Raw genomic sequence first — 27,182 nt, 5'->3', positions numbered from 1 at the left:
GAGACCTTGTCTCTACAAATAATAAAAAAAATAGCCATGCATGGTGGAGTGCACCTGTGGTCCCAGCTACTCAGGAAGATGAGGTGGGAGGATCCCTTGAGCCCAGGCACTTGAGGCTGTAGTGAGCTGTGATCGCACCACTGCACTCCTGCCTGGGCGACAGAGAGAGATCCTGTCTCAAAAAACAAAACAACAAGAACAAAACAAAATCAAACAGGCCACTCTGCTTAAAAAATGTAGAAATTAAAGCTCTGGAACTCTTATCATGAAATGTCCTCCACTGGCCCTAGCTGAGGTGGCCATGGGCTGACCTAGCGTGACTTTTCCTATAAAGAAATTAAGTATTGAAAAAGCACTGATTACAGGGGTGAGGATCCAGTTTCCAGCGCTTACTCTGTGACCTTTGGCAAACTGCTTACCTTCCACGAGTGTCAATTTCCTCATCTACAAAGCAAAGATAAGAGCAATTCAAAGGGTGAGCATGAAGATGAAATAAGATGGTCTTTTTTTTTTTTTTTTTTTTAGATGGAGTCTTGCTCTGTTGCTCTATTGCCCAGGCTGGAGTGCAGTGGCTCAATCTCGGCTCACTGACACTGCAACCTCCCCCTCCTGGGTTCAAGCGATTCTCCTGTCTCAGCCTCCCGGGTAGCTGGGATTAAAGGCATATGCCACCACACCCGGCTAATTTTTGTGTTTTTAGTAGAGACAGGGTTTTGTCATGTTGGCCAGGCTGGTCTTGAACTCCTGACGTCAGGTGATCCGCCCGCCTTGGCCTCCCAAAGTGTTGGGATTATAAGCCTGAGCCACCACGCTGAGCCAATAAGATGGTCTTTAATGTGTCTGGGGACAAGGACCCTCAGGTGTTCAGTAAAAAAATCTCAGCAATGTTACAAAACTAGCTTAAATAGAGTCAATAGAGCGATAGGTATAAAATCACACCTTCCATTTATTCACATTATCTTTATTTCTTTTCCAGCTAGGTCTTCTCTTTTTAATGGTTAAATTATTATTGTTTTTATAACACAGCAAATTCTACATTTGGCCGCCTTGGTTTCTAGACTCATGGGTATGTTCCGCTCTCATATTCTCTCTCTCCCCTCTTCCCTCCTCCCTCCCTCTCTCCCTGCCCTTCTCCACTCCCCGCAGCGGAGGTTGTCCATTTCCTCAGTGTGTCTGTTGGTTGCAATGAGGCCATCTTGGTCCTTTACACCTTTGTCCTTTTCCTCGCACCCATATGCACCCTAGGAAAAGTGTGCATGACTTTGGGAGGCCAAGGTGGGTGGATTGCATGAGTCCAGGAGATCGAGATCAGCCTGGGCAACATGGCAAAACTCCGTCTCTATTGAAAATACAAAAAATACAAAAAATATTAGCTGAGCATGGTGGCATGTGCCTGTAGTCCCAGCTACTTAGGAGGCTGAGGTAGGAGGATCACTGAGCCCAGCAGGTGGAGGTTACAGTGATTGGAGATTGCGTCACTGCACTCCAGCCAGGGTGACAGAGTGAGACTCTGTCAAAAAAAAAAAAAAAAAAAAAAAACAAGGAAAAAGAAAAAAGCGCATGCCGAACGTGCTTCTGAGTGAAGTACTCCCCTGTATTACCCTTAAAGGGTCCTTAAAGAGCCATTGCCTCTGCTGTGATCGCTGTCAGTATTTCGGAAGCTGGCTCTCTCTGCATCTAGGATGAATGAGGCCATTGGTGCAGGCAGTCTGAGTGCCAGGAAGATCAGCATGAGAGGAAGACAGGATATTTCTCTTTGGTCTCACCAGAAGAATATGCCATCCATTATTCACAGAGAGAAGGACAAAGGTCCACATGTATTTTAGGATGGAGCACCATGATAGGCCGTGCAGAGAGGTTTCGGGAGGATTCTAGCTGGGCGTCAGGAGATTTGCAAGGTTTGCACTGCCGGCCATCTCTGGGGGATTGAAATTTACCATGGAGGTTTTCAGTTCTGGTTTTAGCCACATTGAAATGTGAGATTATTAGGGTCCGAGAGGTCAAGGGCTTTGCCCAAGGCCACACAGCATCTGTAGCTGCCTGGCAGAATGTGGGGCAGCAGTCGTGAGTGCTACAGTGGAGTCAGAGGCAGGGGGCTTTGGTCCCCGGTGGGCAGCTTTCCCAAATGCAGAAGTTGGAAGCTACACTGGCAGAACAAATGAGGATTCCAGAAGACAGGAGGCCCAATGGGACTTGGGTCACTCACACCAATGGGTCATTAACTTTTGTACCTATGACATGTTGGAGTACAAGAAGAAAAACAAAAACGCCCAAACAAAAGTTTGGCACCAGACAGACCTCTGTTGGAATCTAGACTCCAGCTTCCTGACTACAAGGCCTCTGACAAGGTCTTTGACCTTGGAATGAGAGAGAAGTTTCAGAAAGCCACCTTGGAATGAGAGATAACTCTTATAAGTAACAATGTAACTGCTCTGACGCACAATAGATGCCTAATGAATGTTAATTTTCTTTCTTTTTATCTTCCCTTCCCTAAATTTCAGTTGTCTTCCTTTTTTTTTTTTTTTTTTTGAGACGGAGTTTCGCTCTTATTGCCCAGGCTGGGGTGCAATGGCACAATCTCAGCTCACCACAACCTCTGCCTCTCGGGTTCAAGCAATGCTCCCGCCTCAGCCTCCCAAGTAGCTGAGATTACAGGCGCACACCACCACGCCCGGCTAATTTTTGTATTTTTAGTAGAGATGGGGTTTCACCATGTTGGTCAGGCTGGTCTCGAACTCCTGACCTTGTGATCCACCCGCCTTGGCCTCCCAAAGTGCTAGGATTACAGGCATGAGCCACCGTGCCCGACATCGGTTGTCTTGTATACAATTCTTACAAAAGTCCTAGGATGTAGGCAGGAACAATATTTTCCCCCTATTTTTGAGATGAGAAAATGGGTTTCAGAGAAGTTTAATGATTTGCATGAGGCCCCAGGGACAGAGCTGGGTCTGCATCCCAGAAGTCTTGAGAATAGAGTAGAGCTGCTACAGAATTAGATAAGCTGGGTTTTAATCCTTTTGTGACAACTGCTAGTTGAGTGACCTCTCTGAGCCTCAGTTTCCTCATCTATAAAGTGGGGATAATAAGAGTACCTATCCAAAGGATTGTTTTGAAGATAAATGATCTAATATATAAAGCGCTTAGACTGGCAAATAATAAGTGGTAGCTCTGATTGTTAAATGAGCCATTAGGATCCTGGCCTGCTCTCTGGGGCTTGTCTTTGAACATTTTCTTTGGGTATTCTAGGGAATGTCAGAGTTCTGGGTGTCCTGCCTATTAATGTGGGGAAATCACTATCCACCTATATCAAATTGCTTCTCCCTGGCGGTGAGGGCCATGGGGCTGCGTGTGCACCCTGTTGAAAGCCCAGGGTGGACTCCCAGGAGCAACGCACCCACCTGTGCCCACTCTATTGGCTGACCTGAGCTTGCTTGTCAAACTCTGTCCCCATGCATGTCTCTGTCTGACTGTGGCTCCGAGGGAGTGCACTCTTTCTATTCATTTGGCTACTGACAGATACCAAAAATTGATTTATCTCCATGGTAACTGTCACCCAGGGGAACTGTGAAAAATAAGAAATCTTTTCTTCCATTCACATCAAACAGAGCCAGTGCCCAGAGACCTCTGGGCCTGGCTTTCACTCCGGCCGGCCCTGGCTCATCTCCTTGAGGAGGAAGTGTGTGTCCTCTCCTGCATGCCTCTCCTTCCTGGGGAGCCCTGGCTCACAGCTCGAGCCAGCAGGCCTGGAGGCTGCAGACCCTGGACTGGGACTTGTTGCTTTTGAGAGCTCCCCTGAAGCCTGGCTCCTCAGGTATGGAGTGGGAATCTCTGGAAAGTATTTGTCAATCACATTCCAGAGGGGGGTTGAAACTGCTCACAAACGCTTGTGTTTGGTGGGAGTTTAGTTTCTTTTCTTTTTTTTTATGAGTCAGGGTCTTGCTCTGTTGCCCAGGCTGGAGTGCAGTGGTATGATCACAGCTCACTGCAGCCTCAACCTCCCAGGCTCAAGCGATCCTCCCACCTCAGCTTTCGGAGTAGCTGGGTCTACAGGTGTGCGCCATCATGCCTGACTAATTTTTAGATTTTTTGTAGAGATGGGGTCTCCCCGTGTTGCCCAGGCTGTTCTCGAACTCCCCAGCTCAAGCAATCCTCCTGCCTCGGCCTCCCAAAGTGCTGGGATTATAGGCGTGGGTCACCACGACCGGCCGGTAGTGTATAGTCTCTAGAGAAAGGATTGGTGGGGGTGTGGGAGGGATCCTCAATCAGGTTTTTTGAGGTGGGAAGACACGTTCTCTTGCTTCTGACTCCTGAGGCTGGTTTTGTTTCTTCTCTGAGATATTTTTTCCTGAGTGGTTTTTCTTCCTTTTTTGTTCTGATGGCTTTTCTGAAGGGCAGTCATGAGGATGTGCCTGTACCAGCTGGGGAGAGAGATCTACACCTTACCTGGCTTGGACACCTTTCTTGAGGTCTGATTTTTCTTGATGGTTCTAAGGAGTAAAATATTATTTGAATCGAATGATAAATTTGTTATTTGACTGTGCTCAAGTTCTGGGCTAGTTGCTTTGGAAACTTTGAAACAGATTATAGCAGAGTTTTGCAATGTCTGTTCTTGAAAACTCTGATCTTAAGAGATATTTTATGAACCAACAGGTCTATATGGTCATATAGATTTGGAAATTACTTCATACACTATCCCTTATTGGAACGTCGTAATACACAGTGTATATTAAAGGCCCTGAGACATGGGATAGGTAAGAAATGAGTTCAGTATTATTTATTTATTCACATTTTATTTTTTGAGACAGGGTCTCACTCTGTCGCCCAAGCTGGAGTGCAGTGGTGTGATCTCAGCTCACTGCAACCTCTGCCTCCTGGGCTCAAGCGATTCTCCTGCTCAGCCTCCTGAGTAACTGGGATTATAGGCACGTGCCAGCACGCGTGGCTAATTTTTTTGTATTTTAGTAGAGATGGGGTTTCACCATGTTGCCTAGGGTGGTTTTGCTCTTTCGTCACTGAACTCCTGAGCTCAGGCAATCTGCCCACCTTGGCCTTTCAAAGTGCTGGGATTACAGGTGTGAGCCACTGCCCCCGGTCAGTATTATTTATTTAGACTAGTCAAGTGGAGTAGTGAGAAGAGAGGAAAGAGGAGGACGAGTTTTATGTGTAACTGACTCTCTTATAACGGAGATAACTCATCACCTTCAGACGCAGCCTCAGCATTATTTAAGTCCATGTTTCCCAAACTTCCCTTACCATAGAACATTTTTTTCTTCTTTGTTCTGTATTTCTTTCCACAATCTTCATTTGTTCCACAAAACACACTTGGAGAATGGCTGGGCTGGAGATTCCCACTGGCCCTGGGGCAGGTCTGGCCAAAGGCATGATTCCAGACCACAGCTAGAATAGAACGTAGGCTCCACCTTGCATGCAGGGGACTGTGTCTTACATGCCCTCCATATTCCAGGGTCCCTGAGCTAGAAAGTTTCTTGGTAGGGCTGGGGGCTGGGAGATTGGGGTGGAAAGAGCCTGCTTCCTATGAAACATCCTGGAAAGTTGCTGTCTGGCTTTTTGAACACCTCTAAGAACGGAAAGCCTTTTGTTAGAGCCATTTCTTAAGAAGTCTGTCCTCCTACACTCCTATTAATTAGTGTCCGAGCCACGTGGCCAAGCCCAAGCCCTCATGGCTGGTTTTCCCACCATTGGCAGAATGGAGCCCTCTTGTTCGCCTCCAAGTCCTCTTTTTGTCTTCGCTGTTGCTCATGTGATGTGGTCTAGAGTCCTGCACCTTCGCATCCTCTTTCCTCTGCATGGGCTATGATTGGCTGACATCCTTCCCACAGGGTGATGAGGAGAAGCAGATTTCAACACAGATTTGGCATTTCCCTGCCAGGCCTGGAGCAGCACCTCCCCCGAGCTCTGATCCAGATGGCTCAAGCCTGTCCTCACCTGCCTGCCTTCTTCCTTGGACAGCAACTCTATGGTTCCCTTCCTTTATGATTGCCTTTCTGTTTGAAGAACTTTGCTTAGCCCCTCCCTTCCTTCCCTTCCTTCTTTCCTCCCTTCCTTCCCTTCCTTCCTTCTTTCCTCCCTTCCTTCCCTTCCTTCCTTCATCCTTTCCTTCTTTCCTCCCTTCCTTCCCTTCCCTTTCCTTCCTTCCCTTCCCCTTCCTTCCTTCCTTTCTTCCTTCCTTCTTTCCTCCCTCCCTCCCTCCCTCCTTCGTTCTTCTCCCTCCCTCCTTCCTGCCTTCCTGCCTTCTTTCCTTTGTCACAGTCTCGCTTTGTTACCCAGGCTGGAGTGCAGTGGTGTGATCATGGCTCATTGCGGCCTCAAACTCCTAGGCTCAAGCAATCCTCCTACCTCAGCCTCCCAAGTAGCTGGGACCAAAGGCATGTATCACCACATCCAATAATTTAAAAAAAAATGTTTTTTGTAGAGCTCAGGGTCTTGTTATGTTGCCCAGGCTGGTCTCAAACTCCTGGCCTCAAGATATCATCCTGCCTCAGCCTCCCTTAAGTGCTAGGATTACAGGAATGAGCCACTTTGACTGACCTGCCCTTAGCCATTCTTTTCGGGTAGGTCTGACTGTGACAAATTCTCTTAGTTTTCTTTATCTAACGATGTCTTGATTTCATCTTTATTTTTGAAAAATGTAGAATCCTGGGTTAATAGATTTTTTTTTCTTTCAATATTTGAAAAATCTGCCATTCTCTTGGTTGTCCATGCTTTCTGATGAGAAATCCACTCTCACTTGTATTGTGTTTCTCTGTAGACAATGGGATGTTTATCTCTAGCTGCTTTCAAGACTTTCTCTTTGTATTTAGTTTGCTGAACTTTGATTATAATATATTGGTTTTTTTTTTTTTTTTTTTTTTCCTGAGGTGAAGTCTCTCTCTGTCACCCAGGCTGGAGTGCAGTGGCACAATCTCAGCTCACTGCAACCTCTGCCTCCTGGGTTCAAGCGATTCTCCTGCCTCAGCCTCCTGAGTAGCTGGGATTACAGGTGTGCACCACCATGCCCCGCTAATTTTTTTATTTTCAGTAGAAACAGGGTTTCACCATGTTGGTCGGGCTGGTCTTGAACCCCTGACCTCAAGTGATCCACATGCCTCGGCCTCTTAACGATGTGTCTTGATGTGGATTTCTTTGGATTCATCCTATGTGGGGGTTGCTTGCCTTCTTGGATCTGTAGATTAGTATCTTTTACCATATTTGGAGAGTTTCCAGCCATTATTTCTTTGAATTCTTTTTCAGACCCACACCCTTTCTCCTCTCCTTGAACTCCAATCATACAAATGTTAGATATTTTATTGTAGTCCCACAGTCCCTGGGGCTCTGTTCATTTCTTTTTTATTTTTATTTTTTGAGACAGGGTCTTGCTGTGTCACCCAGGCTGGGGTGCAGTGGCTTGATCTTGGCTCACTAAAGCCTCTGCCTCCCTGGCTCAAGCGATTCTCCTGCCTCAGCCTCTTGAGTAGCTGGAATTATAGGCATGCACCACTATGCCTGGCTAATTTTTGTATTATTATTATTATTTTTTTAATAGAGACAGGGTTTCACTATATTGGCCAGTCTGGTCTTGAACTCCTGACCTCAAGTGATCCGCCCACCTTGGCCTCCCAAATTGTTGGGATTACAGCCATGAGCCACTGTGCCCGGCCTTGTTCATTTCCTTTCAGTCTATATTTTTTCTGTTGGTTGCTATCGAGTAATTTCTATGGTTTTATGTTCAAGTTCACTGATTTTTTTCCTCTATCATAGTCATATTAATGCTGTTATTTATATTGTATTTTTCTTTCTTAAATTTTTTTCTTTTTTCCCTTTACTCCTGTGACAGATTATGTATTTTTTAGTTCTAAAACTTCCAGTTGTTTTTCTTTGTGTCTTGTGTTTCTTTGCTGAGACGTTTTATTTTTTTAATTTTTATTGTTATTATTTTTTGAGACAGAGTCTCACTCTGTCGCCCATGCTGGAGTGCAGTGGTGCGATCTTGGCTCACTGCAAGCTCCGCCTCCCAGGTTCATGCCATTCTCCTGCCTCAGCCTCCTGAGTAGTTGGGACTACAGGTGGCCGCCACCATGCCCGGCTATGTTTTTGTATTTTTAGCAGAGACGGGGTTTCACTGTGTTTGCCAGGATGGTCTCGATCTCCTGACCTCGTGATCTGCCCGCCTCGGCCTCCCAAAGTGCTGGGATTACAGGTGTGAGCCAGTGCGCGAGCCACTGTGCCCAGCCGAGACATTTTATTTTTTAATGTGTTTTAAGCACGTTCATAATTGCAAATTGAAGCATTTTTATGATGACTATTTAGAAATCCTTGTTAGAGAATCCTCAAATCTGTGTCATCTGGGTGCTGCATCATTGATTGCCTCTTCTCATTCAAGTTATTTTACCTGTTCTTGGTATGATCAGTGGTTTTCAGTTGTCTCCTAGACATTTTGGGTATTGTGTTGTGAGATTCTAGGTCCTCTTCTGTCTTCTTTTTTTGCAGGGCATTTATCCTGTTTAGGTCTAGCACACAGATCTAGGTGGGATTGGATGCTCGCTTCACCACTGGGCCTTGCTGATACCATCTCAGCAAAAGCAGGATATTGCCTCACACCCCTATGCCTTTCCTCATTGCTGATGATGGGATGGAATTTCAGCTCCCCACTGGGCCCTGCTGGTGGAGGCTTTTTTAAAAAATGACAATATATGTACAGGAATATGTACATATTATAAGTATGTGAAACATATGCTTAATTTTTACAAAGTGGAAGTTTAGGAGCATTTTACACATTTTCCTATTTCTTTGCATGTTCTTATAAAAACATATCAAATTCTGGGCCAGGTGTGGCGGCTCACGCCTGTAATCCCAGCACTTTGGGAGGCCGAGGTGGATGGATCACGAGGTCAGGAGATCGAGACCATCCTGGCTAACATGGTGAAACCCTGTCTCTACTAAAAATACAAAATAATTAGCCGGACGTGGTGGCGGGTGCCTGTAGTCCCAGCTACTCAGGAGGCTGAGGCAGGAGAATGGCATGAACCTGGAAGGCGGAGCTTGCAGTGAGCTGAGATCACACCACTGCACTCCAGCCTGGGCGACAGAGTGAGACTCCATCTCAAAAACAACAACAACAACAACAACAAAAACAAAAACCCATCAAATTCTTTTTTGCCATTAGCTTCTGGAGTTATTTACTCACCTATTAACTCCTCCCCTCCCCCTGCCCTCCATCTCTCGAGCTTTCCTGTGGCTGTGGGGCAGGGAGCTGCTCTTCTCTGACACGTCCTTTTGTGGAATGGGGAGAAAGGAGGGAGAGGCACACCCCATGTGAGGTGAGGGGTTGGCTTCTGTTGGGAGAAGCCCTGAAGGGCAGCTGGGGCCAGAAGCAGCATAACCAGAAGGCCTTAGTCCCCATCCTGTCATTACCACTGAATTCCCGTGTGACTCCATCATCTGTGATAAGAGGGGCTTGGCCTAGTCCTCTCTCTGATCCTGTGTTTAGGTTGCATACATTGTTCTAGAGTTTCCCAGGAACTTCCCAGGGAACACGTCAGCCCAGTGGCAGGTGCTGGTTGGGAGGGGCCTGTTCTGTGTCCTTGGCAGTGTCTGAGCACCCCTACCCAGCCTGTGGTACTGACAGGGCCTTTCAGGCTCTCCAGGCTGGGGCTGGCCTTGGAGAAGGTGGGGCAGTGGTATTTTGGGAGATAAGCCAGCACAGTGTCAGTCTGGAGGCAGTGCCAGCTTGCCTCCATTATCCGCTTTTCTACCTGGGGGCGCGTGGCCTGTGAAGGGAGGGGGGGCTTCCAGCCTTTCTCCTCAGCCTGGGCCAGGGCCCAGGACACAGGGCATCAGGGCTCTAAGGGACCAGGAGATCACCCAGTGTCTGATCACAAATGACAGTTTGGAATCCCAAGGAGGGCAGGGACTTGTTGGAGGGCACACAGTAATGGTGACAAAGTCAGGACTGGAACCAACTCTCTGTCCACTTGCCTGGAACCCTTGGCCATACCCTATGCTAAACATCTTTAGCCTGGGGGCACCTTATCCTGAGGGATGGGTACCTGAGACAGAGATGGGGGAGGCGCCCGAGCATACCACCTCCTAGGGTCCCTACCAGGGGCCCTCGCTCCCCATGCTCCCTGGGATCTGACCTCCAGCTGGGCCTGGGATGGTCCTGGTTTATAAGGGGGCAACACCAGCCCAGGGGGTCAGAACTCCCCCTACCTGTTCCCTGCCATACAATGTATGGGGCTGAGACTCTGGTCTGCAGCTTGGATCTCAGGTCTGGTCCTGGAAGAAGCGGCGAATGTTGCAGGGGCAGGGGGTTCTTATGCCGCCAGCCACCTCCTCTCCCCACGTGCAGTCAGGTTGGTGTCGCTCTCTCAACACCCATGTGGAACCTGGCTGGCGCTGGTTCCAGAGATATAAGGCATGAATCCTGCCCCCAAGGAGCTCACAGTCTAGGTCTGTGTGGCTGGCTGGTGGGCCAGGAGAGGGGCGGGCAGTTACGGTCAGCGGATGAGTGGTGCTGTGATAGGGAAGTGCTGGCCCTAGAAAGGCAGATGAGAGGCACCTCTTTTCTAGAGAGTCAGTAAGGACTCCCCTTGGGAGCACGTGGGTGGGAATTGGCCAAGGGAGATAGGTATAAAGTTTTTTTTTTTGGTTGTTTTTGTTTTGAGATGGAGTCTCATTCTGTCATCCAGGCTGGAGTGCAGTGGCACAATCTCGACTCATTGCAACTTCTGCCTCCTGGGCTCAAGCAATTCTCCTGTCTCAGCCTCCTGAGTAGCTGAGATTACAGGCATGCGCCACCATGCCCAGCTAATTTTTGTATTTTTGGTAGAGACGGGGTTTTACCATGTTGCCCAGGCTGGTCTCGAACCCCTGGCCTCAGGTGATCTGCCTGCCTTGGCCTCCCAAAGTGCTGGGATGACAGGCGTGAGCCACCGTGCCCGGCTGGAGATAGGTATAAGTAAGGGGTAGGAAGGGATATGGGAAAGGCTTTTGGGGTGGAGGGAACAGCATGAGCAAAGGCCAGGAGAGGAGAGGAGCATGACAGCTACATCCCAGAGCAAGGGGAGGAGAAGACCCCTCAGTGAAGTCCCTGCTAATAGCCCAGCTACGTGTTCAGGAGACTATTTGGATATAGGATGCTCAGGTCATTTGCAATGGGAAGTGTGTTCAGGGTATCTAGTCCTTCTTGTTGCTAGACATAGAAACAGCTTTGTTCACTTTACAAATCAACAAGGGCCAAGAGGACTCTTGGTGACATTTTTACTGAGGGAACAGGATCAGAATTTAGTAGTCTTCCACTGACCAAATCCATCAGCATGGAAAGTTATAGAATGTTGGTTTCTGAAATCTTGAGTAGCTTTCTGGGGTAGATGGGGGCTATCCCCTGTGGATGTGGAGGGGGCTACTTATTTGGTACTTTCAAGAGCCCTCTTCCCAGCTTGTGATTCTGTATTGTGAGTCAGTTTAATTCATTCACATCAAGTATTTGTTCATCGGTTCTGGAGGTGGGAGCAGGCCAGTGTGAGCACACCCAGGAGAGTCGGGGCAATGACTGGGAACACTGGGCACTGGAGGAGACAGGTGACATCTGGTTTCCTTCGTAGCTGTTGACCCTCTTCCAAGGATCTGGCCGCCCTTCCACCAGGGGTCGATACAGGCTTTGTGAGACTCGAGGCTTAAACAATTTGGGGGCTTCTTTAAGAAAGAAAACAAAATTAAGTATGAAAATATTTTTTTAGAATGAGAAAAGAAGTCACAACAAATGACTGAGGGCTGGATTCGTGTCCCTTTCTTTCTGAGGTCTCTTCAGGGGAGTTCCAGAGAGCTTCCAGGTGGCAGCCTGGCTGCCCTCCCCACCTGGAGTGCCCCAATCCTTCCAGGCAGCTCCTGGCTCCCCCAGAGGCCCGGGGCTCAGGTTGTGTTTGCCTCAGCGGTTTCCACCCATGCTCCTCGCCTGGCCTGCTCCTTACCTCGGGGATTTCATCTGGATGTCACACCTCACTGCCCCTGGGATTCGCTGTCTGTCCATGGTCACAGTGAGGGTGAGTGCGTGCTCTGTGCCTGGCGGGCACACTGAGGCTCACTGGAGCCACCCCAGGGAGGGAGGATCTGCAGTCTCCCTGCTAGGCATGTGAAAGAACCAAGACTCAGAGAGTTTGTTTCTTGCCTAAGATGTCATTGCTGGGATCAGAATCCAGTCTGGAATCCAGGGGCTTCAGAGCCCTGGTTCTTAAGGGCTGTGCTGTGTTATCCATCCTCCCTTATTGCAGGTAACACAGGAGCAAGCAGGGGGTTACCTGCTGGGGCCTCTCTCCCTCACTCAGCTCCTGAGGGCAGGCTGTGCTGCCTCCTGTGTCTCTAGCACTTGGCACAGAGCATGGCCAGCCCACCTTGGGAACACACAATGCTCGGCCATCCAGTGGAGGCAGAGTGTGGAGAGCCCGGGAGCCGAAGGAGGACGCAGCGGGGCCTGATTAGAGGGGCTTGGCAGCCATGGTGCTAAGTCTGGCCCTTACACCAAGGACAGCAGGGGCCATGAGAGGTGTCCAGCAGGGCACGGCCATCGGATCTGTGTTCTAGAAGCTCCGACTCAAGCAGCGACGTGCAGATGGGCTTTGGGGGAGCTGCACACACACCGTCTCCCTGCCAGAGCTGAGGGACACCAAAACCTGCCTTGTCACATCCCCGCCCTGGGTTCCCATGGTTGAGTCGCTCTCACTCACAAGCTGTGTGGCTTGGGGCAAGGGCTTAACTTGCCAGGCCTCTCTTTCCCCACCTGGGCATCTTCATACCTGTCTCCCAGGGGGAATCCGCACAGCCACTGTTCCTGGTTTGGAGGAAGAGTCTCCTTTCTGGGCCTCTGCTACAGGGAGTTCAGGAGTTCCGTTCGCCTTGTCAGCTGTGACCTCTGGCTTGGGGCCAGCACCTGCCCCAGAGGGACCTTGTTCTCAGTCATAATTGGCTGGCCCTCCTTGCTCCCTCCTGGATCTTGGTAAATGACAGCAGCTACTCCCAAGGCCTGCCCTCCCTGGCCATCTCAGGGAAGAGGAGAGAGTCCCAGGAAGGAGCTACCCCGTGTGCAAGCATTTCAGCAGCCCAGGCCTCGTGGGGTGTAGTTGGCCTCCCACCAGCCATCCCTGTGTGTTCCACACACCTGCTGATTCCTTTGTAAAGAATATGGGGAGGAGCTGCCTGGGAAAATTCATAGTATCTTTGGGCGAGTGGCTGTTTGCAAGCCTGCATACAAATTGAGTCCTTGGCTTCCACTGTGTGCCCCCTGGATGGTGAGGGCTAGAAGGGGGTAGCATGAGGAGTGGGACTGGCTGTCATTCCAGAGAGAGGATGCCAGCCTGGGATTTCTGCCCAAGAGCCTGGGTTCAGTGAGAAAGTACACATGGGCTGCTAGGATTCACATTTTCCAAAAGTTAAGGTGGAGAAATCTGGTTGGGACGAAGGCCACAGGCTTCCTGCTCTGCAAGGATTTCTGGGGAAGTGATGGAGAGCCTACTAAGTGCTAGACAAAATTACAAACTGTTACATGCACCTTTGAAATCCTTACAGCAACCCTATCAAGTCAGTACTATTGGTGTACCCATTTTATAGATGAGGAAACTGAGGTCAAGAAAGGTAAAGTTCTGACCAGAGGGCACACAGCTGGAAGTAGCAGGATCAGGATTCAAACCCAGCTGCCTGCTGCCAAGGCCTGGATGCTCACTCTGTCTTTCTGCCTCTAGGAGAGTTAGTAAACAGAAGCAGATTGAGCCCAGAGGCCATGTGAGCAAAACCAGGAGTTCTACCAACAACATCCCTGCACCAAGCCAGCTATGCACTTCCCGGCTGCAGTCACCAGGCAGGGGGGCCCAGTGCTCTCTCTTTCTGTGGTGTCCATGACCCCAGAGGACAGGTCGGCCACTTGGGAGTGCCTGTGCTCCGGTGAGCCACAGAGGCAATGAGACCAAGGGGAAAATCTCTCGGCTCGGTCTCTCCCCCGCGCAGGGAGCTATGGGCTCCTTCAGTGAGTGGTTGCTATGCAGCCTTGTTTATTCAAGGAGAGCTTTGCTGAGAGCTGGAGCACGCCAGCAGTGGGGCTCGCGGCCACCCAGCACCTGCTCAGACAGGAAGCTGCGGCCCAGGACTGTGTGGCTGGTGGGGGCCAGGGTGGGCCAGGCCTGGGGCTGCCCCGTCCTTGCCTCCTTGGGCCCATGAGCATCAACGTCTCTATAGAGACCAAGGACCCTGGATTCCTCCAGTGACAGGGGTTTGGCCTCTGGACAGAGAGGTGAGAGACGATAGGTCCACCAAGCCATCTGTTGTAGGTGGTGAATGGGAGGCTGGGTCAGGACCCCTGAAGTCCTTGGAGGGAGGGATAAAGACCCGAACTGGAGCAAGCACAAACGCATAGAGAAAGAAAAAGCATCCTGCTGTGACATGGAGGCTGTGTGATGGTGGGGATGTCCCTGACCCTTTCTGGGCCTTCATGTGGCAGCTCTAGGGGAGGAGGTTGGACTCACTGTTCTCTGAGCACTGGGAGCCAAGGAAGGAGGGGCTGGCCTGGGCTGACCCCTTCCCCGAGTCATGGCCTCTGTGGGCAGTGCTCTCTGCCTCAGGGTGAACCCTTCACAGGGCAACAGCTCCCTGGGGTGCTGTGGGCGATGGTGCCGGGAGGGGTGGGGGCATGCTGTGGGGATGGTACCTGTGCTTAGGGGTGCTGGGGCACCCCGTGAGAGCATAGGCCTTGGAGGGGCTCTGCTCTGGGTTTGAATTCTAACCCCACCTCTTTCTGGCTGTGTGGACTTGAGCTCTTTGCCTCTCTGAGCCTCAGGTTTCTCATCTGTGAAGAAGGGTTTAAAAAAAGCCTCCCTTGGTGCTGTCTGTGAGCATGGAGACAGTCAGGAGGGCAGCTGGCACGTTAGCCCATGTGCAGAATGGAAGTTACTGTTTGTTGTTGATGCTGTTGTCACGGTGGAGATTGGCATGTTCCTTTCTGGAGCACATTTCAGTCTCCTGAAACTAAGGTTTTGCCAGTCACTTCTCCAGGACAAGGGCTGGTGCTGGCGGGGGACCTCAGAGGGCTGCCATTTCCTCAGGAGCGCTGGGAGGGGAGGGACTGGGGCCCGTACTCTGTCGGAGCATCACTGAGGTAGGCCACAGGGCATTGGTGCCTGGCCCCAGGAAGTGGTGTGAGGGGCCCATAATCGCTTCTATCCTGAACTGGGCAGTCCCTCGCTCTTCTCACCAATGCCCTGCAGGAGACGGCCCTGCAGCCTTCTAGCCACAGGCTGGCTCCCAGGACTGGCTCAGTTTCAGCCCATGGAGCCTGAGACTAACAGATTTGAAGAAAGGGGGAGGTAGTTGGGGGCAAGGGATGGGGAGATGTCAACCTGAGCTCTGGAGAGACCTGCCTCTGAGGGCAGCGCATCCTCCCATTGACCCCATGGCTACCTCAGAGGCACCAGACTCTGCTCACTAGCACAGAGGCTGGAAGTTTATTATTGCAGACAGAAGAATGCATAAAATGCATGCAGTGTGAGGAATAATTATAAAGTGAATGTCCATATAGCCACCTCCCAGGCCAAGAAATAGAAAAACTGGCCACCTCCCAGAACCCACCCCCGTGGGCCCTGTCCTTATCACAGCTGCCTCCCTTCCCCTTAGGGTTAATCATGCTACTAATTTTTCCTTGATTTTCTATCAAGTTTTCCATCTACGTCTGCATTTTTATTTTAATTTAATTTCGCTTCATTTTTTGAGACAAGGTTTCACTCTGTCCCCCAGGTGGGAGTGCAGTGGCATGATCTCAGCTCACTGCAACCTCTGCCTCCTAGGCTCAAGTGTTCCTCCCACCTCAGCTTCCCAAGTAGCTGGGTGTACAGGTGCACACCATCATGCCGGGCTAATCTTTGTGTGTGTGTATATATATATATATATTTTTTTTTTTTTTTTGGAGAGATGGGTTTTTTCCATGTTGCTCAGCCTGGTCTCGAATTCCTGGCTCAGGTGATATGCCTGCCTTGGCCTCCAAAGTGCTGGGATCACAGGTGTGAGCCACCACGCTGGGCCTATGTATGCATTTCTAAACACTCGATGTAATTTTGTCTTTCTTTGAACTTTATAGAAGTAGGGTCATACCCTGTGTGGTCTCTTGGGTCTGTCTTCTTTCACTAAACATTACGCTGTGGCATCGTCCATAGTGTTGAGTGGGGCAGTCGTTTGTTTCATTGCTCTGTAATATTCTATGTTGTGAGTGCACCATGATTTAGTCCTTCATTTTCCTGTTGGACATTTAGATTTTTTTCCAGATTTTGGCCATTATCCATGGCACTGCTCTGGACACTCTCGAGCTCCTTTCCTGGATCACCTGTGCAAGACTTTCTCAAGGGTGGGTTCCTAGGAGTGGAATTGCTGAACATTAGGTTTGTGCATTTTTAGCTTTGTCAGGTAAAGCCAGACCACTTTCCCAAGGGTTTGTGCCCATTTGCATCTCACCTGCCAGCTGTCGTGAGTGCTCCCATTGTTCTGTGCTCTCACTAGCACTTGGCATTGCCGCCCATCTCAATTTTTGCCCATCTTTGTGGGATGGTGGTAGCATCTCATTTGCATTTTCTTGATTACCAGGGGGTTGAGCATCTGCCCCCAGCCATTCTTCCTCACCTCTTTCCTCCTCTGTTGGGTGCCTCCCTTCCTCTGCTCTCTGTGATCTCAGCCCCTCATAGTGCTCAGGCTTTTGAGCCCCATTTTTCTCTCTGCCCTCCCCACTCCTCCATCCCTCTCCTCCATTATTCTTGGAGAACCAATCACTATTCCACATACTTCTTAGTGTTTGAATTACAGACCCAGGCTCCAGAGCCACTGTCTGGAAGTCTGAGTTTCCCATTTCGTGTTTTAAAACCTCTGGTTCTTGGCCCAACTCACATCCCTTCCTGGGTCTTGGATTTCTCTTCAACAAAACAAAGACAGAAAAAAAAATGTCCCTCCACAGAAGCCATTTATATTTCCCAGGCAAAACCTGGTGTATGTCCTGGAGAGGCACACACAAAACTCTGGCTCCTATTCAAGAAAGTCGGCTTTCTCATGGGCCATTGGGAAGGGACAGGGCCGGGGTCTGAAGTCTTCTGAGCTTCTTGCAGGGAGGCCTTTGCCAAGAGCCCTTTCCTGGGGTGTGACAGACATTCAGATGCTAGAGTCATGCCAATACACCTTTGCTGAGACTTTGGACAAGATGCTTTCTTGCTTCCTAGTCCCTTCTGATCCTCTGAGTACATGTGCTTGTTTACAGTCTACAGTTTGAAGATTCAAGCTCCTGCTACTGGGCAGGAATCCTCAACTGATCAGCCAAACCCTGCAGAAGGCATTCCTGGGGCAGTGGACCAAGCCATTTTTCATTCGAGACTCCAGGACTATGATCAAGTGCTAGGATAATTCTTACCTTGATGGTGGAAATCTCAGGGCCAGCAGAAGACTTCCAAGCCCCAGCCAATGGCTGTGTGATTTCAGGCAGGATTGATGTGGTGGTATCCTACCCCTCCCAAAACCTTAATCCTTGGGAGCACACTACACAGGCTCTGACCAGGCACTGCAGTGGCAAGGTGACCATTTTGGGGAGGCCTTGATGGGAAGCTGGAAAAGGAAGCTTTCCTCCCAGTCCTGCTGAAGGCCTTGCCAGCTGGCAGCCAGTGTGATGCCTATAGGGGTATGGGCCCTGGGATAGGTATTGGCTCCTGATGGCCTTATGTAGGTGTTATAGACTGAATGCATGCGTCCCACAAATGCAAATGTTAAAGCCTAACCCCCCATGTGTTGGTATTAGGAGGTGGGGCCTTCGGGAGGTAATTAGATTCAGATGAGGTCGTGAGGGTGGTTGTCTCATGATGGGTTAGTGCCCTTAGAAGAAGAGACCAGAGAGCTTGCTCTCTGTCTCTCTCTCTGCCATGTGAGGACAAAGGGAAGACAGCTACCTGCAATCCAGGAAGTGAGTCCTCACCAGGAGTGGAATCAGCTGGCACCTTGATCTTGGACTTCCCAGCCTCCAGAACTAAATTGCTGGGTTTTTTTTTTTTGTTTTGCTTTTCATTTTTTTGTTTTGTTTTTGTTTTTGTTTTAAGTCGGAGTTTTGCTCTTGTTGCCCAGGCTGGAGTGCAATGGTGTGATCTCGGCTCATTAACCCCTCATTTACAAGGGAGGAAACTAGCTGACCTCCAAGGCCCCTTCCAGCTTGAAATTTAGTAACAGAAGAAAGGCATGGGAAATTCTGTTAAATTACTAGACCAAGTTCTGATTAATCTCTAATTTATATTTGCACCAACATGATAGATACACAAAGGTGGGGGCAGGTTCAGAAGATTTTGAATTTTGTAAATTTGTGTATAAGTTACATATGCTTTGTTACTAGGACCACAGCCCACTCATATGGTTCCTTTGTGAATTAGAAAAAGATGTCTCTTTTTCAAGATACTTTTCTTCTCTTCATCAGAAAAAGACTGAAATGAATGTACAAATATGTACAGTCATCATCTAAAACAACATTGCCAGGACTTTGGAGAAGATGTAGTGTGAGGCTTATGCCTGTAATCCCAGCATTTTGGGAGGCTGAGGTGGGTGGATCACTTGAGGTCAGGAGTTCGAGACCAGCCTGGCCAACATGGCAAAACCCCATCACTACTAATAATACACACAAAAAAATAACTAGCTGGGCATGGTGGCACATGCCTGTAATCCCAGCTACTTGCAAGGCTGAGGCAGGAGAGTTGCTTGAACCTGGGAGGTGGAGGTTGCAGTGAGCTGAGATCATGGCACTGACCTCCAGCCTGGCCGACAGAGTGAAACTGTGTCTCAAAAAAAAAAAAAAAAAAAAAAAAGATGTAGTGTGAGAGATGTCTCCTTAATTAGGATGCCCTCGTGCAGTGCCCAACCTAGACAATCAAACATGGCAGCCCTGCTTGTCACCTATCTCATTGTTTTTCAAAAACAGCCTAAATAAAACTTTCTCTCCGCCTAGGCTTTCCTATGTCTTTTAGACTGTTAATTCTCACATCAGAATTTCCTGGGGTTGTGGAGGGGGGATGTTTTAAATGCTGTGGCCCATCCACCCCCAACCCGAGATACCCACACTGAGCTGCTATTACAAATGGATGGCCACATTCCTTGGCTGCGTTGGGCATAAAACAGTTGGGAAGTGCTGCTTTGGGTTTCTGACCACTTCCTCTGCCCTGTCCTGGGAGGTCATTAGATTCAGGTGTGAACTGCCTCCTGAACAGACTGTTCTGTTAAGAAAGGTTCTTCCCAGCAACGTGGTACTTGACCCCTGTTGTAAGTGTCCCGCCCCAGCCTGCCCACTGCTTCCTGCTCACCCTCGACAGCTCAGGAAATGGAAGGACCTCCTGCTGCACAAGGTGGCACCTCCGTGTTGCTGTCCAGCCTCAGCCAGGCCTCTGTAGCTTCTTGGCCCAAAGACTTTCAAAAGGGACATTTCCCCTCTTCCTGAACATCTGAACACAGCCAAACAGTTACTAAACAACCAATACTATTAATAGCCACTGTGGATCGAGCCCTTGGGCCCAATCAGCCTATTAAATGTTTCTCATATTTTGTGGAATATTCTCAATAACCTTGGAGATAGATATTATTATTTCCATTTCGCAGTTAAATGGAGACTCAGAGAACTTTAATCATGTGCCTGAAGTCACACAGCTAGCAGGTGATGAAATTTAACCCTGTTGACTCCTGAATGAATGCCCTGAAATACTGCCACCTCCGTGAGCAGAAACCATCAGCCCCGACTCTTCTACTTAGTAGCTCTGTGGCCTCAACCTAGTCACTTAACCTCTCTGAACCTCAATCATCTTGTCTATAAAATGAGGATGAAAATACATACTTTCTTTCTCTATTTCCAAAGCTCAATGACATAGTATTTGGAAGCACACTGTAGTACATTGCCCCGGGTGCAAAGCAAAATGGAACTAAGAAATGTTAATTCCTTCACTTAGGTTCTTCTCAATAAGACTGTCTGGAAGATGTGCTTTAGTGTTTTTTTATGAGATGGAGTCTTGCTTTGTCACCTAGGCTGGAGTGCAGTGGCATGATCTCGGTTCACTGCAAACTCCGCCTCCCAGGTTCACGCCATTCTCCTGCCTCAGCCTCCCGAGTAGCTGGGACCGCAGGCATCCACCACCACGCCCAGCTAATTTTTTGTATTTTTAGTAGACATGGGGTTTCACCATGTTAGCCAGGATAGTCTCGATCTCCTGACCTCGTGATCCGCCCACCTCGGCCTCTCAAAGTGCTGGGATTACAGGTGTGAGCCACCACACCCGGCCAATGTGCTTTAGTTTTGAATTCATTCATTCAGTCACACTACAGTTACTGCATTATTGCCATGAACCTGGCACTGTCTGTCCCTTTGTCTGCATTCTGTGGAATTGCTGGCTGGCTGCACCCTATGTTGTCTGAGAACAGAGTGGCTACAGGAGTATTAACCCCACCTGATCTCACGATGGGAGAGGAGACGCCATCTGCAGCAGTGGTGGTAGCCCCAGAGCTGGTAAAGAGTTGTGGTGGGGGGCTTCTCATCTGTGAACGGCCTTTCTGCTGGCCCCCACATGCCAGTCACAGCTGGAGTCAGGGGCCTGAGTGGTGGGGGGCCTTGGATGCCCCCACAGGGGGTCTGATGGGTGTGGACATCAGTCTCGCAGTTGGGGGTGAAGTGGCTCTTGGGACTGCCAGCTCTAGGAGTGGCCGAGTTGAGGGTCAGTGTGGAAACCAGCCCTGCCCCAAGCTAATAAAGATGGACATGCAGGTGGAGCCATCCAGGCCTCCTCGCAGCTTGTCTGCAGCTCCAGAGAGGGAGGTCTGGGCTCTACTGTAGGCTTGGAAGTCCCGATAATCAGATGGCAATTGAAATCACAAGGGTAGGTACTGCCTGTAAGAAGCCCTCCTAATAAAGATGGAGGCATCTGGGAAAGGAAAGGAATGGTTTGGTTCTTCTAAAGTCAGAATATGTCTCCGTGACTGTTCAGAACTTCACACTCCTGAGTCCAGCTCTCACGTGCAGCAGACTCACCTCCCTCTTCACTGCCAATATCAAGGCCGTTCTACGCGCCCTTTCTCTCTTCCTGACCTCTCCCTCTGTAGGACCCTTGGCTCTTCCTCCAGGGTCCGAGGACTGGTGCTCCCATCTGGCCCAGCCTGTGCCCTTCTCCCTCAGCTGTTAGCACTGGGCTCCCGCTCCATCAGCTCCCCTCCCTCCCCTGTGTCTTCAGCCTTTTCCTTCTGACTCTTTCTCCTCCTCCTGTGAACACGCTCTAGAATCTCCTACCCTGAAAAATACAGAGAACAAACAAGCAAACAAAAAATACAGAGAACAAACAAGCAAACAAAAAATACAGAGAACAAACAAGCAAAAAACACAGCTTCATCCACCCTTCATTCCCCTCCAGCTACTCTCCAATCTCTCTCCTGCTTTTCTCATCCAAATTCTCCAGCGTTGTTTGGACTCACCATCTCTATACCTTCCACTCACGCCTCAGACCTCAGCAATTTTCTGTGACCCGCATGCCTCCACAGGCACAGACATTGCTCTCACTAAGCTCCCGATGATTCCATAATGGTCACATCCAATTGGCTGAGCTGACACCTCTAACCACTCTCTGCTCATCTGGCTCTCCTGGCGCCAACTCCCCTGGCCTCCCTGGCTGTCCTAGATCAGACCCCCTTAGGGCCTCCCCTTCTCTACCCATCTCTGCTCAATGCTGCTGCTCCCTGGGATGTTCCTTAGCTCTGGGCACTCTCTTGTGGTCAGGTTTTTTTATTTTTATTTTTTGAGCTGGAGTCTTGCTCTGTCGCCCAGGCTGGAGTGCAGTGGTGTGATCTCAGCTCACTGCAACCTCTGCCTCCCATGTTCAAGTGATTCTCCTGCCTCAGCCTCTTGAGTAGGTAGGATTAAAGACTTGTGCTACCACACCCAGCTAATTTTTGTATTTTTTGGTAGAGATGGGGTTTTGCCATGTTGGCCAGGCTGGTCTCTAACTCCTGACCTCAAGTGATCTGCCCACCTTGGCCTCCCAAAGTGCTGGGATTACAGGTGTAAGCCGCCATACCGGGCCCGCTTTTCATATTTTATTGAATGCAATATTGAAGTGAGATAAGCATTATCTCCTTTTTTTTTTCTTTTTTGAGACAGGGTCTTTGTCACCCAGACTGGAGTGCAGTGGCACAATCTCAGCTCACTGCAGCCTCAACCTCCTGCGCTCAAGTGATCCTCCTGCCTCAGCACCCCCAAGTAACTGAGACTACAGGCACAGGCCACCACGCCTGGCTAATTTTTGTATTTTTGTAGAGATGAGGTTTTACTGTGTTGCCCAGTACTGTGTTGCCCAGGCTGGTCTTGAACTCAAGCGATCTGCCAGCCTTGGCCTCCCAAAGTGCCAGGATTACAGGTGTGAGCCACCATGCCCAGCCAATTTTTGTATTTTATAGAGACGAGGTTTTACTATGTTGGCCAGGCTGGTCTCGAACTCAAGCGATCCGACAGCCTTGGCCTCCCAAAGTGCCAGGATTACAGCGTTATTTCCACTTTGCAGTTAAAAGAGCTGGGGCTCAGAGGAGTTTAGCAACGTGCCTTCAGTCACACAGCTTGCAGGTGCTGGATTTTAGTCTTATTCTCCTTCGTATCTTAGTACCTATGGCATGTTTGAATGAATGAGTGAATCTCACATTTTCAGTGGCAGGCCGAACTCTGGAGGTCAGAGTCTCATAAGTTGGTCACCTGACAACATCCAGAGTCCTCCCTGCAGGTCTACGGCCTGGGCTGCCTCCCATGAGGGGAGCAGAGGTGGGTGGAGGGGTGAGATGTATGTGTATGGTGATTGGAGGCATGGGTAGCTGTTTCTTGTCCACAGGGAGACAGCACGAGATACAGGAAGGCATGTTCTGTCCAGTCTAAACCCTGCGTATAATCAGTGTGAAATCCTGGTTAAGTTGTTTATTTTCTGTGCCTGGTCCAGAGGCTGGGCTGACATCTCTACATGTCAGTCCTGTAATTCTCTCCGAGGCTCCCCTTCCTTAGGAAGTCCTTCCAAGGCCCCACTTGAGGGGTCTGCATGAAACTGCAGGTCAGATAATGCCGTTCCTCTCCTTGAACAGTCTTCAGAGTTTCCCGGGGCTGCAGAGCAAGCCCCGACCCTCTCACAGAGCATTCTGGGTCTCCCCCGATGGCCCTCATCCCGCTCCCCGGGCCTGGGTCCTCTTGCCAGACCCCAGACTCACAGGCGCATCTCCTCCACGCTTTCCTTAGGCCGCCTCCTCAGCCTGGAATGCCATTCCTCCTTCCTACCCGTTTAGACCCCATTTCCTACCCGTTTTGATCCTACTTCCAGGCCCAGCACGGATGCTGCTTTTCTGTGGAGCCTCTCCGGTGCCCTAGTCAGACAGTATGGAGGGTATCCCTGAGTGCTCATCTCTGTAGCAGGGTTACTTTGTCCTGTCGGGCGTGACAGTGAACGTTCACCTTCTCTGCTTGGCATTACAGACAGCATTCGCTTAGAAATGTGGGCTCATGGGTGAGAGCTGGAGGGGGTCAAAGGCAACATCTAGTTTGAGCCTCTTATTCTATAGACATATCTGTCTCCTCCGCATGAGAGGCGTCTCTGTCACCTGGGTCTGTCTTATAGGAATGGAGGGCCGGCCTGTCATAACTTTAAAGACAGTGTGGGTGTATGGACATGCGAGTGTGTGTGTGTGTGTGTGTGTGTGTGTGTGTGTGTGTGTGTGTGTGTGTGTGTGTGTGTGTTGCTTTTCCCCAGGGAAAAAGAAGCAAGATTCACACCTGACATTATTGAGCAATTACTATATGCCGGCAATAGGACTGTTATTTCTAACTTTACTTCATTTATTCCTAACAAAACCCCTTGTTAGGACATTTTTTTCAGATGAAGAAACTGAAGCTCAGAGGAATTAAATCAGCTTGCCAAGTTTATACAAGAGGGCCCGGGGCAGGATTCCAGCCCCACTGTGTCTGAGCCCACAGCCAGTGTTCTGGGAGTTCTGAGTTGGACACTGGGTGCATACTGGCTTGTGGGGTGTGAGACGGGAGGGGGGCCTAGATCTGAGGCCTCTCTTCCGAGAGTGTGTCAGTGGGGGCCATGTTTTTGGTTCCAGAATAAGGGTTTGTAAACGCCGCCACCTTTCCCCTCAGCCTGGCTCACCCCTCCTTCCTTTCTCTGTCACCTTGGCGTGGGCTCTACTGTTCCCACCAGCTTTGTCTGAGGAGATGAGAACTCTGGCTGGAGACGTCTCAGAGGTCTCTGAAAGTCGGAGTGGGTGGTGTCATGACAGCAAGAGAAGCTGTGGGAGCGGCAGCCCCAGGGCTGTGGTGGGTGGGATGAGTCTGCCCAGCTCCTTGGGAGCAGAGTGGGCGTGGAGCTGCACGCTCCCTGTGGGCTGTGCGAGGCCTGGGTGGTTGGGGTTTTGTGCTTGGGACTGAACTTCTTTACTGGGCCAGCCCTAGCTAGCTTTTGTTCCCTTTCCACTTGACACTTGAGTCCCCTGTGTCACCTTTCTTCATTCCTATGGCCCCGGTCACTATGGAACCTCTGTAGCCATAGCATTAATGGGAGGAGGGGACAATGGTCACTTACCTTGGGTCGCCCCATTCCCTGGGCTGGGAAATGGAGGCTGAGAGGGGAGAAGCCAGCCAGGCAGAGCAATTCAGAGCATCAGGAAGTGAGGACAAGATCCTGGTCACCAGAATCCACTGGCTCATTTAGCCCTTTGGGTCAGGGGCTGGCTGTTCTAACAGGGGAGAGTAGCGCCTTAGTGTCCAGAGCAGTGCTGGGTGCGATGGGGCCTCGGTGAATTGTGCCTTGGGGGTCAGGTGCTCAGTGGTGTCTGCCCTGTCCACACTCGTGCTGGACTTCCTGATTCTGATTTTTATAGTTTGGATATGGATCATTCATTTCCTATAGGTCCCTGGGCCAAAGTGATTTCCTGGGGTGGTGCCTCTCACTGCGCTCACATTAGTCAGGCCTGTTTGTCCATAGCAGCTTTGGCCACCTCCTCTTGGGCGGGCACCTAGGAGATCCTGCACTAGACCCTGGGGCCTGAAGGGTCGAAGGTGTAGACCCTGAGAGGGTCTCAAAGGGGCTCTGCTGGAGGGGATGCTTGGGCGAGCCTTGGAATGGCTCCAGATTTCCTTTCCGTACTGCTGGTGTCCTGGGACCAGGGGGAACCTGGGCTGCCTTGGCATGTTGACCTCTGACCACTGAGGAGGCTACGGTGGGAAAACTGTCATGTTCAGAAGGCCCACTGCAGTAGGGGTGGCTGTTGAAACTTAAGCATCCCGTACCCTCAGGCAGCTCGAGTCTTCTTTTTAGCCTCCTAGAGAGTGATCACTTTGGGGAAACTGAAGCAGCAATGACCATTCTGACAGCCTAGGGTAAGAAATAGGGCTGAGATCTTATTATAAAGTGAATCTGAACTACAGGCCAGTGATTTTTTGATCCTGTCTGAACATCAAAATCAGAAGTTAAGGCCGGGTGTGGTGGCTCATGCCTGTAATCCCAGCACTTTGGGAGGCCGAGGCAGGCAGATTACTTGAGGCCAGAAGTTTGAGACCAGCCTGGCCAACATGGTGAAACCCCATCTCTGCTAAAAATACAAAAATTAGCTGGCCATGGTGATGTATGCCTGTAATCCCAGCTGCTTGGGAGGCTGAGGCAGGAGAATGGCTTGAACCCGGGAAGTGGAGGTTGCAGTGAGCCAAGATCATGCCACTGCACTCCAGCTTGGGTGGCAGAGTGAGATTCTGTCTCAAAAAAAAAAAAAAAAAAAAAAAAAAATCAGAAGTTAAAGAAAAAAAAATCCCTGTGGCCTATTTCCTAGACCTAATTCAGCAGGGGCTGGAGGTGGGGCGTGGAAATCTGTAATTTTAATTGGTTTCCAGGCTATTCTAATCTGCAGTTAAGGAGAACAAGGACTGTAGCTAAATATTGCTTTTCTGCATATAATTTTCGTAGAAAGTGTATCCTCTGGTTAGAGATATGGGGAACAGGTGGGGCCTGCAACTCTCACAGCCCCCAAATCCCAGGACCCCAGCTTGTTTGCTATAATTCAGCCATGGAAGGTCTGTGCCAGCCTGCCACATTCCTGCTGGGCTTTGTCTGGAAACCAGCTGCCTGGCCAATCTCTTGAGCCTCTTCCCTAGCTCAGGGGGTGAAGTTTGGGGTGTTGGTGCCTGTGGAATAGAATCTTCCCTCGCCTTGTCTAGGAGAGGTGCCGTGTCTCACAGGGGTTCAGGACTGCTTTTCTCCACCGTGTGGCCACATCCTTATCCCAGTAGATATTAAACAGAGAGTTCCCCTCCCCTGGTTGTGAGGAAAATTCTCCTCAGACAGGGAACTCATGTCTTGAGGTTCTAAGCAGTGAGACCAGGCTGGGGCCAAGCTGGGCTGGGTGCTGGACTGGGTGCTGTGCTGGGCCGGGCACTGGGCTGGACACCTGTGTTTGGGTTGAGGGTTGCTAGGAGCTACTCTGCCTTCTGGGGCCTGGGTGGGGCAGTGGCTGGCTGGCTTCCAGACGGAAGGCAAGTTTCTCAGTTCCTGAGTTGGGATTTGTTGCTCAGAAAAGGGAGTTGGCACAGGTTCCTGCCCTGTCCCCAGACGCTTTGTGGACGAGAACTCCTCTCTGGGGTAGAAATTAGGAGCTGTGGGCTTCACCCCTGGTCTTACCACAGATCAGCTCTGGAGGCACCTCTGTTACCTGTCAGGGGAAAACGGGTCACCATTATCGCAGCAAAGGATTCATAGAATTGTGTGAAGCTGCAGAGTGTGCAGTGAGACCCTGTCACATGGAAAGAAAATGAAGTTAGGTCAAGGGCAAGAGCTGAGGGCTGACCCAGAGGCTGAAGGGAGGGCTGGAGGGATCAAGGTGTGGGCAATGCAGTGGCTGAGGGGGTCACAGGTGTGGCTTGTTCAGTCAGGTGAGAAGGAGCACCAAGGACGTCATGGAGGTCATGACCGTGCATCCTGAGAGAGACTGGAGAGCCGGTGTCTGAGAGGCCCCGCCAACATCTATGTGATCAGTGGTTGCAGAGGCCAACGTCGCCATGGGCTTTCAGGGCAGCTGGCGGACTCAGGGGCATCTGAAGCAAATAGAAACTGATGGAGAAACACAGTGTCAGACACTACCTTGAA

At 50.1% G+C, this 27,182-nt stretch overlaps 1 protein-coding gene across 2 annotated transcripts in view; it reads left to right on the top strand.

Moving 5' to 3' along the window:
* The window catches only part of TOGARAM2 (TOG array regulator of axonemal microtubules 2), a 96,276-nt gene that overhangs the window by 10,710 nt on the left and 58,384 nt on the right, over positions 1-27,182 (top strand). Inside the window, exon 1 of one of the 2 annotated variants that reach the window (XM_003827141.6) lies at positions 14,037-14,278. The exons of the other annotated variant lie outside the window; for it this stretch is intronic. The gene's annotated coding sequence lies outside the window, so the exon portion shown is untranslated. Of the gene's footprint in view, positions 1-14,036; positions 14,279-27,182 lie in introns of those variants that run through there. 2 annotated transcript variants of the gene reach the window in all.

This window comes from Pan paniscus, chromosome 12, assembly GCF_029289425.2.
Source record: "Pan paniscus chromosome 12, NHGRI_mPanPan1-v2.0_pri, whole genome shotgun sequence".
Lineage (NCBI taxonomy): Eukaryota > Metazoa > Chordata > Mammalia > Primates > Hominidae > Pan > Pan paniscus.
The sequence above is the reverse complement of the archived record's forward strand: the minus strand, read 5'-3'. Positions and strand labels throughout refer to the sequence as shown.